General features: G+C 53.3%; 1 protein-coding gene and 1 pseudogene across 1 annotated transcript in view; one reads left to right on the top strand and one right to left on the bottom strand.

Annotated features, from left to right (window-relative positions):
* Window positions 1–12781, top strand: part of CCDC78 (coiled-coil domain containing 78) — a 68323-nt gene that overhangs the window by 48244 nt on the left and 7298 nt on the right. The gene's annotated exons all lie outside the window — the stretch shown is intronic.
* Window positions 8786–10052, bottom strand: LOC120373096 (annotated as a pseudogene).

The raw sequence follows: 12781 nt of genomic DNA, 5'->3' as shown, positions 1-12781 counted from the left end.
ACATAGAAATCGACAGGAAGTGTGGAGCAGAAACGTGTTGTACGTCTTTACCGCCGACGGGGGGCGGGGGGAAGGGGCAGCAATGTTAAAGCACTGCCGCAGCAGCGCTTTAAGGATGGTCCTTTGCTGTGACAGCACTTTGAGGATCCTCAAAGCGCTGCCGCGGCAAAGGACCATCCTTAAAGTGCTGCTGCAATAGCACTTTAATGTTGCCGCCCCTTTCTCCTCCCACCCACCTCGGTCAGCAGCCCTGCCAGTAGGGACCCTACCAGAAGGCCGCAGACAGGGGAGGCAAAAAGGGCAGGGACATTAAAGTGACGGTCCTTTGCCGCGGGAGCGCTGGGCCGCCGACGGGGAAGTAGTGGAGGGGAAGCAGCGCAGCAACGTTAAAGTGCTGCTGCGACAAAAACTCTGCAGCGCTTTAAGGTCTCTGCCCCTTTTGCCCCCCCTCGTGCGCTGATGGGCGGCGGGGGTGCAAAGAGAACAGCTGTCCTGGGGCCGGCAATTTTAAAGGGCCCGGGGCTCTGGACGCTGCCCTTTAAATCACCACAGGAACCCCAGGTGGCCTGGAAGGGTTGGCTGGGGGATGCTGACCCCTAGCCCTGCCCCTTCCACCTGAGGCACCGCCCCTTCCACCTGAGGACCCGCCCCTTCCACCTGAGGCCCCGCCCCTTCGGGGGCAAGAGCTGCCCCCACCCCGTACCAGTAAGGGTCTTGAGTTACTTTCACCCCTGTGTAGTAGTAGTAATGTTTTTATTGGATTACACATTTGAATTTATATTCTTGTAAAGCACCATTAACAGATAGGCCTGCAGTATTTGGGATGCTGTGAATACATATGTAATCCTAGATAATTATACGTGTGTGTGCGTGTGTGTGTGTGTGTGTGTGTGTAGATAGATGGATAGATATAGATATCTTAAGATATTTCAGCATGGCTCTCTTAACCTGCGGTCCATTAACACGTGGTCGTGACTGCTTGAGTCCCGACATCTGCGTGTAAATAGATCTGTACTGTTCTAGGAAAGGTTTGTTAGTCTGGGACCCTTAGCACAGGGTTAGACATGATCATTGCTTTAAGCTGGTTAAAGGCCTTTTGACACTTTATAGTTCACTGAACTGCATTTGGCTGCTATTTTTTGGTTAGGTCTGTCAGTGGGGCGGTGATTTGGCAGTAGTGCTGTACAAATTGCCTGTAATATCCGGCCAAGCCTAAGAAGGATTGGACCTGTTTTATTGACTTTGGGACAGGCCACTTTTGGATAGCATCCACTTTGGCCTGTAGGGGGTTGATAGTTCCTTGGCCCACCTGGTGTTCAAGGTATGTTACTTTGTTTAGGCCTATTTGACCCTTCTTAGCTGTAACAGTTAGTCCCGCCTCTCTTATGCGCTTGAAGACTTTTTGTAGATGCTTTAGGTGTTCTGCCCATAAATCAGAAAAGATGGCCACGTTGTCAAGGTAGGCAACTGAAGATTCTCCCAATTCCACTAGGAGACTATCTACAAGTTTTTGGAAGGTGGCAGGTGCATTTTGCAGCCTGAAAGGGAGCCCATTAAATTTATACAGCCCTACATGGGTGATGAAGGCTGACCTTTCCTTGGCGGATTCATCTAGTGGTACTTGCCAGTACCCCTTGGTTAAGTCTAAGGCAGAGATGAACTGGGCACGTCCCAGTTTCTTCAATAGCTTATCTGTGCTTGGCATTGGATAGTTGTCTGGGCGAGTCACAGCATTTAGCTTACAGTAGTCCACACAAAAGCGTATTTCCCCATCTGGTTTGGGAACTAGAACCACTGGAGATGCCCATGCACTGTTAGAGGGGCAGATTACACCCATTTGTAGCATGTCCTGGATCTTCTGTTCTATAGCAGTTTTGGCTTGAGGAGACACCCTGTAAGGTTGGGCTTTAATTGGGCGAGCATTACCTGTGTCAATGGAGTGGTATTCCTGTTTGGTCCATCCTGGAGTGGCTGAGAACATTGGTACGAAGCTATTGCACAGCTCCTTGATCTGCTGTCACTGCATATGTCCAAGGGCATGGAGAGGTTCACCTCTTCCATGCCACCATCACTTTTTCCTTTGTAGTAGACACCTTCAGGCCATTCAGCATCATCTCCTCCCTGGGCTGTAAACTGACAAACCTTTAATTCTCTGGAATAAAAGGGCTTTAGAGAATTAACATGGTACACTTTAGGTTTGAGGTGGGGGATGCTATGAGATAGTTAACAACTCCCAGGCGCTCTTGAACTGTGAATGGCCCTTCCCACGACACTTCCATTTTATGGGCCTAGAGTGCAGTAGTATAGCTGGTGGGGAGCAGGGGAGTGGCCGCTTCCTCTGAGCACATTATCCAAAAGTGGTGCCTTAGGTGCCGACACCGTGGGTGCTGCGGGGCTGGAGCACCCACGGGGAAAATTTGGTGGGTCCAGCCCCACCCCCCAGCCCCAGCTCATCTCCACTTCCTCCTCTAAATGCTCCGCCCCGCTTCTCTCCCTCCCCATCCTGCTTCCCGTGAATCAGCTGTTCGTGTGGGAAGCCTGGGAGGGCGGAGAAGCAAGCAGTGGCTTCACGCTCAGGCCCAGCGAGGCGGAGCCGGAGCCGAGGTGAGCTGGGGCGTGGGGGGGGGGCTGCCTGCGCTGCAGCAGGTAACCCAGGGGCGGGTGCGCAGGGGAACCGCTCCCTGCCCCAGCTCATGTACCTCCCCTCCACCTCCGCCTCCCTGGGCCTGAGCACGAAGCCATCACTTGCTTCTGAGCCCTCCCAGGCTTCCTGCGCCGATTAGTGGGAAGCAGGGGGCTGTGAGCTCAGCCTGACCCGGTGCTTCAGGCGCTGCATGGCGGTGGCATGGCCCAGCTCCAGCATAGTCTTGCGGCTGTAGCACCACCAGCCACCTCCAGGCAGCACGGTAAGGGGGCAGGGAGTGTGTGTGTGTGGGGGGGAGGGATTGAATGGGGGCAGGGAGCGGGGGGGTTTGAATGGGGGCAGAGGTCCTGGGGGAGCAGTCAGGAAGGGGGGGGTGGCAGGGGGCAGTCAGGGGCAGGAGTTCCGGGGGTGGTCAGGGAACAGGGAGAAGGGGTGGTTGGATGGGGCAGGGGTCCTGGGAGGGCCGTCAGGAATGAGAGGAGGGGTTGGATGGGGTGGCAGGGGGCAGTTAGGGGACAGGGAAGGGGGGTGGATGGGGCAGGGGTCCTGGGGGGGCAAGGAATGCAGGGGGGTTGGATAATTGACAATGCAGCTGCAGGAGAGCACGATCTGTGTACCTGTGCGGGAGAGCTCGCTCTGTTGTACTGCTGGGGAACTCAGCCTGTACATGGAACTGCCTGGAGAGGATTGGTCATGGGGACAGTCCCACCCCTGCGATCGCACTCACTGGCAGCTGCCTCCCTGGCTGGACTCCAAGGGCTGGTAGCAGGAGTGGGGCTGTGTGGCCCCCAAGCAGAGAGATGGGTGAGCTCTGTCCACCAAGATGAACCCTGGGTCTGCTGAGTCAGCCCTTAGCCTATAGCAGTGGTTCTCAAGCTTTTGTACTGGTGACCCCTCTTACATAGCAAGCCCCCCCTTATACATTAAAAACGCTTTTTAATATATTTAACACTATTATAAATGCTGGATGCAAAGCGGGGTTTTGGGTGGAGGCTAACCAGAGCCGGCTCTGGCTTTTTTGCCGCCCCAAGCAAAAAAACACCTGCGGGCCAGCCGGAGCAATGAAGGGTCGGCGGGGGGGAGGATGAACAAACCACGCTGCCTGCCAGGAGGTTCCGCGCCGCTCCGGTGGGCAGGCTGGGAAGGACGCCGGCTGCCCTGCCGCGCTTGCTACAGACCTGGCACCACTCCCAGCAGGGTGCTCCTCTCCTTTGCACTGCTGCCCCCTACAGGGCGGCCGGAGCAGAGAACCAAAACGAAAAAAAAACCTGCGGGGGCGGCCGAAGCAGCAAATGCTGCCCCTTGGAATCTGCTGCCCCAAGCACGAGCTTGCTCGGCTGGTGCCTGGAGCCGGCCCTGAGGCTAACAGATCACGACCCCCCATGTAGTAACCTTGTGACCCCCTGAGGGGTCCTGACCCCCAGTTTGAGAACCCCTGGCCTATAGCACCAGCTGGGCTCTTCTCAGTATGTGCTGGCCACATGGGCTGGAACCTTTGGCCACAGCTTTTATGTAGCACCTTTTTTTATTTACCTTCTTGCTTTTACCAGGCTGTGTGATCCGGAGGGGGGAGGCAGGAAAAGAGCTGAGGGCCCCCCTTTGTCACTGACATGGCAGTGCCACCCCGTAGCAGCACCCTCCCCTGTCCCTCCCAGCCTGGGGCCCAGCAGAGACTGCTGAGTTTATGTAGCAGAAGGAGTTCCCCTGATGGAGCCCTTCCTCCCTTAGGCAGGGTAAGCCCAGTTTTCCAGGGGGCTAGGAGAGTTTGGGAAAGATGCTACTCTCCAGACCTTGTTAAGCCCCCCGCCCAGTTGGGAACTGGTGCCATCCCCAGACCCTGTGTCCTGGGTACTCTGTCATTCTGCATCTTGCTTTTTCTAGTCTCAGCTCTCTTCTCTGACTGCTGCAGAGATGCCCCACCGAGGGCATCACTGAGTTGCACCGTGCTGGGTGCTGTCTGCAGCCTGGACTCTTGATAGGTTGGCTTTAGTTTTGAAGGTGTCTTTTAAAATGTTTTCAAGCTGCCTCCCCCTCCCACAACACGCAGTGCCGGGGACGGGAGGGAAGGGTTGGGCCCTCCCTGCTGCCTCAAGATGTTTAAAAAAGCCTTTGGGGCCTTTATTTTTTGTCTACATTTGTTACCTTTAGAAACAGTCTGCTCTCCCCTGTTCCTACTGGAGGTCTCCTTGGAGGAGCAGAGAGTTGGGCGGGGTGCGGGGGGAGGGTATGGCTTCTACCTGCTGATGAGGGAGGGCATGCTGGGGCCTTGCACAGACCTCTTCCACCTTGAGTGTCTGGCAAAGCCTTGGGTTCTGCACCAATCTCTTCTTATCCAAAGGGCTGTGGCTCTTGCTCTCTGATGTCACAATTCTGCTAGACCCCAAGCCCTTCAGAATCCTCCAGCTCAGGATGGCTAGCCCCTTGCACCACTGTGGCTCCGTTTCTATTTTTAGCACACTAGCTTGGTCAGTGCTAGCACAGGTATGTCTACACAAGCCAGAAATTACACCTCCCTTTTCCAGTATAAACATACCCCAAATCATGGGGATACTTCCTTTCGTCCACCCTCTGTATATATGGGGAGGGGAATTATTGACCTTGTACATATGTAATGGTGTTTGTAAGACAGGGTATAATAATCACACTTCCAAATTGCAATGAACTGTGGAAAAGTTCCTGTTTGGTATGAGAGATGTTACTTATACCTAGATGCACTCCCCTTCCCCACCCCCAGCCCTATGCATGCAGGCTTGGGAATATCACTGCTGTAGTGTCAGCTTAAGACACTTTTCACATGCACCACTTCTAGTATTATGGTAAGTTAAAACAAGCTACAGTACATTGGGACATTAATACTCTATTACAGTCTTTGTATTAGCATATTACAAGCAATAACGCTTAACAGACCAGTATATCCAGGACATTACTAGCACACTTTTCCCCCACTGATACATAGTAGTTGTACTGTCATCTCCCACAGCTACTTACATTGCAGCTTTTTTTGTTAAAACTAAATTGGGAAGAAAAACTGATTCAGAACTTGTTTAATGGTTACTTTATTGCCAAAGGGTGTAGTGGGGTGTAGGCTTGGAGGGAGGAAGGTTTCTATGGTGTAGGCAAAATCAGGTGTTTTATCCAAAACCAGAATATGAATGGTGCTGGTCGTCTTGGTGGCTGGCTGACCTTGAATTATTGTCAAAAGTTAGGTGTACTCTTCTCCTTCCTCACATTTTGGTTGAGGATTCCATTGATAAAGGGATTGCCCTCAAATACCTGGTTGTAGGACTCTTCCATGGTGTAGTTTTCATCTTGGGTGGCCTGATTCTAATTATATTAAAGCATGTACTTTAGTCTTTGTAATTATCTGTTATAACTCTGTAGCTTTTTATGAAGGCAGGAGTAAAATAAAAGTACCGGTAACTGCAATAGTTCCACAGTTAACTAAAACTGAAAATTTACATAATTTAAATCAGACTCCTAATCTTAATTTTTGCTTAATAAATAAGTCCATAAGAAAACTCTGTTGGGAAACTGCTGCAGTTTACTTAGAAAGTGCACTTCTCCTATATAGGGCATAAGGATCCTATCTGTCTGAATACTGGCTGCTCTTTCTTTCTTTGATCTGCAGAGTGACATGCTCTTCAGATATCAGTTGTGGGTACAGGAGGGTTTCATTGCATCTTCTTTCTTGGCCCCAGTTACTGTTCTCCCTTCTTGTTGCATTGATAGTGGGTGGGTGTGTCTCGCCTTTTTTTTAAAATCATATATGCTAGGGACAGTCTTGTCTTCCTCTCCCTCCTGATGTCAGTGTAGATGCAGGCAGTGCAAAATATACTACAGTCATATAGTATCTCAAATGCAAAGCTGCATTTCTCTGATCTGAGGTTTGAAGAACAATGTGGAACTAGCTATTTTATGGGATGTCTAGATTTTATTCCTGTAGTAACAGAAGTGGTGATAGGAAAGCAGGAGGAGGGCTTTTTGTGGTGGGGTGGGTGTGTGTGTGGGGGGGGGTGGGGGGGTGCGTGGCCTAAATTGGTTAAAAACCCTACCTTTCAGTGCTCAGTGTTTCAAAAATGTTAGACTGCCAACCTGTGTCGTAGAGATGTCTTTTGTTTTTTTTAAAAAAGCCCATGAATAAAGCTACTTTAAGGGAAATTACTGCTTTGTCCAACCCTGAAAAACTATGAGATCTTTGCTCACCAATTTTCATAAAACTTGTATTTGTCATGTGTTTTTGGTGGCTTTAGTATTACTATCTATTATAAATAAAGTGCATTTCACTGATTTGATTTTTAAAATGAAATTAGTAACTGGAAAAAATGGCCAGTATTTTTTTTAAACCTGTGACAATTATAAACGACTGTATTCTGTCATTATACTTAGATATACTTTAGATTCTAGAAATTAAATCTAAAGTTCTCCTGTGAAATGCCAACTGTGCAAACCCTTCCGTGGCTGGATCATTCTTGTGTTTTTATTTTAAGTACAAATAAATATGTTTAATAAATTTAAAAGTATGTAATTACTAATTTGGTATGTCGGGTGGCGCCTTTTTTTGTGTGTTCACTCCCCCTGATGTTAGAACCTGGCTACGCCACTGCTAGAGCGCCTTCAACACCACGACCTCATCCCCTACTGTAGTGAGGCGGACTTTCTTTCCCGGGTGGGAGGTATGGACGAGTCCGGCCCCGCCGCACGGGAGCCAGACTTGCAGGGCTGGGGGTGTAGTGAGGCGGCCTGGTCCCCAGGCACCCCGGAGGCCGAGAAGCCCAGCCGGAGGCCGGACTGGGTGGAGCTACGGGGCTCTGGGCCCACCCCACAAAGGGTCAAGCACCGGCCCGGAAGTACAAAGGCGGGCCCTCCGGGCTCAGTAAGGCCCAAGCCGTCAGCAAGGCCAGACGTCCACGACCGAGCTCCCACTGGGGAGGCCGCAGAAGGCAGCGACCGACCCAGCCTCCCCCTCGCTCGCTACCCGGAGGAGGACTGGCCAAGCCTGCCCCGCTCCCGCTACCCAGAGGAGGACTGGCCGAGCCTGCCCCACTCCTGCTACCCGGAGGAAGACTGGCCGAGCCTGCCCCGATCCCGCTACCTGGAGGAGGAGCCGAGCCTGATGGTGGCCGCCAACCCTGAGGACCCGCTGAGCCCACTCGAGCACACTTACCCTGAGGAGCCGATGATGGTTGAACCGTCTGCCGAAACCACGACAACTCAGGTACTTGAGGAGGGGGAAGATGGAAGTAGCCCAGGGGCAGTCGACCCCAGTCTGGCTGCAGCACTGCCAGAACCGATGTCAGTGTGTTGCGGCCTGGATCCCCACTGATATCAGCGAGTTTCTGCCGCTGCTAGGGCCCCAGGCTGGGACGCAGTGGAGTGGGAGGGCCTGCGTCCGTCCCCCCCCCCCCCCGCCACCCTTCCAGGGGTGGCAGACGTCCCCCTCTCCCTGGCCTGAGGAGGCCTTTAGACTTGAACTGCTGCTCAGCCCTGCCTGAGGGTCTCAGCCCTGTACCTGTGTTTGTGCCCCGCCCTGAGCCAGGGCTTTTTTTTTTTTTCTCTGAGATATCACTAGCTTTATTCCACCACTCCAACCTCTTGGCTAGTTAAATGTCTGTAGCATTTACATTTATATAATACAGAGGGAAAATGTGGTATAAATATAATACAAGGGAGTCGGAATAAAATTCACTTCTACTCATGTCTAGTAACCATTTCTGCATTGCTCAGCTGAGTGTAAGTTATGAAGTTATCCCTAATTCACAACAACAAGCTGTTCATTTCTATTGCCCATAGCATGAGTCTCAATGTATATACATATGCACCACACCAGATAGGAACCACCTTGAGGTCATTCCTACAACAGTAACAGCAACTATAAATTTAACAAAAGGTTAACTGTACTGTTGCTCTGTGGACATGTCCCCCTGATCCCAGTATGGTACAGTACACACATGCATACACCCCCATAAAGCACGCTAGCCACTCTACCGCTTATAGATTTGAACGTCAGAAACCCAACTAACACAGACAAAACAGATTCAGAAATAATCAGACACTTTTAGAGAGAAAAACACAATATTTCTTTGAAAAAACTTTCAAGGTATATGTACATGATTCTTATGACTTCTGTGGGAGTGCTAAGAGCAAACAGAAACTAATCTGAGTAGAGAAAAGGTGAGAAAAGTTTCTTTTCAAAATATATATGGGCTCTATACCCACTCTTTTCAGAACATGGACATACATACTCTCCATCTTCCCCTCAACGTGAGACACTGTACACAGAGAGCACGCATGTGCAGCTGGTAAGTTGAAAGTAGGGTCTATATGTTCATTCCTATGGTAGATCATTGGAAGACTGGATTTCCAGTCAACATGAGAGTTTTCTTACTTCTGCTGGTACTAAGGGGAAGTAGTAAATGCGGGCACCATTAGTTCTAGTCAGTTGAAAACAGATCACCAGCAGATGGCAAAGGTGCCAGGCTGCCTGTTACATTGGGCAGCAGCGACAGATCTGGAAGGCTCTGGATGTGAGATTTCAACTCCTTGTGGACCTGGGTTACCCGTGCAAGCTTCTGTTTATACGCTTCTAACTTTTTCTCTTTCTCTGTCAGTACATCCTTCTGGTTCTGGGTGTACTCAGCTGGCGTCAGTCTTCCAACTCTGTTGCCAGCCGCCCATTATACTCCGCTAGTAACAAACATGCTTCATCCACCGTTTTTGAAAGACATTCTGCTGCCTCTTTGTCTGTAATTTTCTCCAGCAGAGACACATCTTGAACTTCCTGTGGTAGTGAGGCAATTTTTTGCCGCACTGTGGCATCTCCTGATGCTGCATTTTCCAGGTCCTGCAAGGCTTTGATCAAGTCCTCAGTCAGTAATGGCCCAGTGCTGGAGTCCTGAGGCGAGTAGCTCCCAGGGTAATCCTCATCTTCTTCCTCTTGTATCTGCTGAAATGTCCGCTTCGAGGACTTTTTCTCCTCTGTAACTTTTGGTGGAGGGCTACTGGTGTCCATAGAAAGTTTCAGCTGTTGTATGAACTCGCTGCCATACACGCTCCTTTCTTGCCAGATATTAAGCAATCGCTCCAAGGGCTTTTTGCAGCCTTCATCTGCCTCTCTGGCAACATGAGAAAAAGCATCCACAAGAACAGATTCAAACTCCCTTGTGAATTCAGGACCCTTCCTTTTACTGTTCTGGATGACATCGTTCGCCAAATATAGAAATGTAAGCTTCCTACTTGATTTTGCTTTGCGGAGCTCTCGGTGCTACACGGAGACGATGGGCCCAGTGTGCTTGCGGTGGTGGATGAGCCACAGCGACAGGGTCTGGACGCTCTGCTGGGAGTTGCTCAGCTCTGAGAGCTTCTTCTCCAGGGCCGACACCGAGAAGGAGGACATGGCGCCGCCCGGCCCAGCCTGGCTCCGGGGCCTGCTCAGCCCGGGGGAGGGGGCATGGTGGGGCCTCACCAACAACAAACCGCCACCGCTTGGGCTTTATAGACTCTCAGACTGTACTACTCATGTGTAGTGAGGCGGCCTGGTCCCCAGGCGCTCAGAGGGCAAAGAGCGACCCCTCGCCTGACAGGGGAACCCTTACACATGGCACCTGACCAGGGACCCTTGCCCAGAAATGTGGGCATGGGCCCTCGACCCCTCTGAGAGGGGACCTGGGGGAGAGTGAAACCCCCCCCCCCCCGAGACATGGATCTGTCTCAGCTCTTCGCCTTCCTGACCGAAAGCCAGGAGCGACAGCAGGCAGCCCAGCTCCAGCAACAGCAAGAGCAGCAGGCCGCCCAGCTCCAGCAATAGCAAAAGCTGGTTGAACAGCTAGGAACTCAGCAGCACCAGCTGGTGCAAGACCTGGCCACACAGCATCAGGACTTCCAGAGGGAATGCCTCCAACAGTTCGCCGCGGCGCTGTCCTGACCCGCGGAGCCCCAGCCGGGGGGCTCCGAGGGGACCCCGCGGCCGAACCCACCAATCCGGCTGACCAAGATGAGTCCCAGCGACGACCCAGAAGCCTTCCTGGTAACATTTGAGTAGGTAGCCGTCGTCGCGGGGTGGGCCCCACACTAGTGGGCGTCCCTCTTGGCCCCGTACCTTACGGGGACCGCCCAGACGGTCTATCGGGGCCTGTCTACGGAGGCCGCCCAAGATTACCGCCAAGTAAAGGCGGCAATTCTGGATGCCCTGGATGTGAGCCCGGAGACCTTCCGCCAGCGGTTTAGGAGCCTGACCTACCCCACTGGGGCCCGGCCCCGGATGGTGGCCCAGGAACTAAGGGAGACGTGTAAGTGGTGGCTGCAACCCGAGACCCGAACGCCGGAGGAGCTCACGGAGCAAATCGTGTTGGAGCAGTTTCTCCATATACTCCCGCCGCGGGGAAAGGCCTGGGTCCTCCGCCATCGACCCTCGATGCTGGTGGCTGCCATCACCTTGATGGAGAACTTTCTGGCGGTGGAGATGTCAGTGGGTCCAACACCCTGAGTCACCACCTCCGGGGTGGGTTGCCCCAACCCCGAGAGGAGGACCTCCCTTTCCCGGGCTGACTCCCGAGGTTCCGCCCGGGGGCCCGAGCCCACAGAGGCCGCAAGGCGACCAGCGCCCACCCCGCCTCCCATAGCGCGGGAGGCCACCCGGGGGGGGGGGGGCACAGGAATACGTCCCCAGCCGGATCGAGCTGACCTGGGACCCTGTTTCTCCTATGGGGAGTATGGGCACCTACGCCGGGACTGTCCGACGATGGAGTGCCACTTCGGTCAGGTTTGCTCTGGGGAAGCCTGCGCCCAACGTCCCCATGCCGCCAAAATTACGGTGCCCGTGGTCCTGGAGGGGTCCCCAACGGTGGCTCTCATCGATTCCGGCTGTGGCCAGATGCTGGTCCGCCACAGCTTGGGGCCCCGGGCCGACCCCCACTTGTGGATGATCAGACTGCAGTGCATCCACAGGGATGTTCGGCCGTACCCCAGTGCTCGGGCCCAACTAACTTCCCAAAAGCGCCGCAGGATTCCAGTATATACTAGTCCTGCTGGACTACGCTACCCGGTTCCCCAAGGCCGTACCCCTCCGGACTATCACGGCCTGTAGCATCACCGGTGAGCTCGTGAAAATCTTCGCCCGCGTCGGTTTGCCCCGAGAAATCCTTATGGACCAGGGCACCAACTTTACCGCTTGGCTATTACGGCAGGTGTGTGAGGTCTTGGGGATCAAGCAGCTGCGTACGTCCGTTTACCATCTTCAGACCGATGGGCTGGTCGAACGATTTAATCGGACTCTTAAGAGCATGTTACGTAAGTTTTCCCCAGATGACCTCCGCCACTGGGACCAGTTACTACCACTGCTGCTCCTGGCAATCCGGGAGGTCCTGCAGTCCTCCACCAAGTTCTCCCCGTTCGAGTTACTATATTGCCGACAGCCCCGAGGCCTCTTGGACCTAATTGCGAGAGACATGGGAGCAAGCCCCGTCCCCCACCCAGGGCCTCTTGAAATATGTCCTGCAACTTCAGGAGCGCCTGGCACAGGCTGGGGCCCTGGCCCACGAGAACTTGAAAGACGCCCAGGAGACTCAGGCTCAGGCCTACAACCGCGGGGTGCAGACCTACAACCGCGGGGACCGGGTTGTACTCCTCCTCCCGTCTAGCGAATCAAAGATTCTGGCCCAGTGGTAAGGACCTTACGAGGTGATCCGGCAGGTCGGGCCTGTCACGTATGAGATCTACCAGCCCGACCGGCGCAAAAAGAAACAACGCTACCATGTGAACCTTCTAAAACCGTGGCGAGAGCGAGAGGGGCTGTTGATTAACCCCTACCCGCCAGACCCTGAGCTGGGGCCCTAGGTAACAGATCCGGTGGACCCTGAAGGCCCCCAGCTTGGACCGACACTGACGACGGAACAACTCAAACAGACCCGGTCTCTCCTACTGGCGTTCCCCCGCACCTTCACAACACACCCGGGGTGCACCACCCTCGTCCAGCACACCATTCAGACGGAGCTGGGGGTGGTGGTCCGAGGGGTGACCAGGCCTTTGCAGGGGTGAGCTGGAGCCGGTTCGCACGAACCGGTTATTAAATTTAGAAGCGGTTTTAGAACTGCTTGTTAACTGGCTTCCCTGCGAGGGAAGCTTTGATGGGCTCTGGCTGGA

The sequence above is a fragment of the Mauremys reevesii genome, linkage group 10 (assembly GCF_016161935.1).
Source record: "Mauremys reevesii isolate NIE-2019 linkage group 10, ASM1616193v1, whole genome shotgun sequence".
Lineage (NCBI taxonomy): Eukaryota > Metazoa > Chordata > Testudines > Geoemydidae > Mauremys > Mauremys reevesii.
Note: the sequence above shows the minus strand (reverse complement) of the source record. Positions and strands in the feature narration are given on the sequence as shown.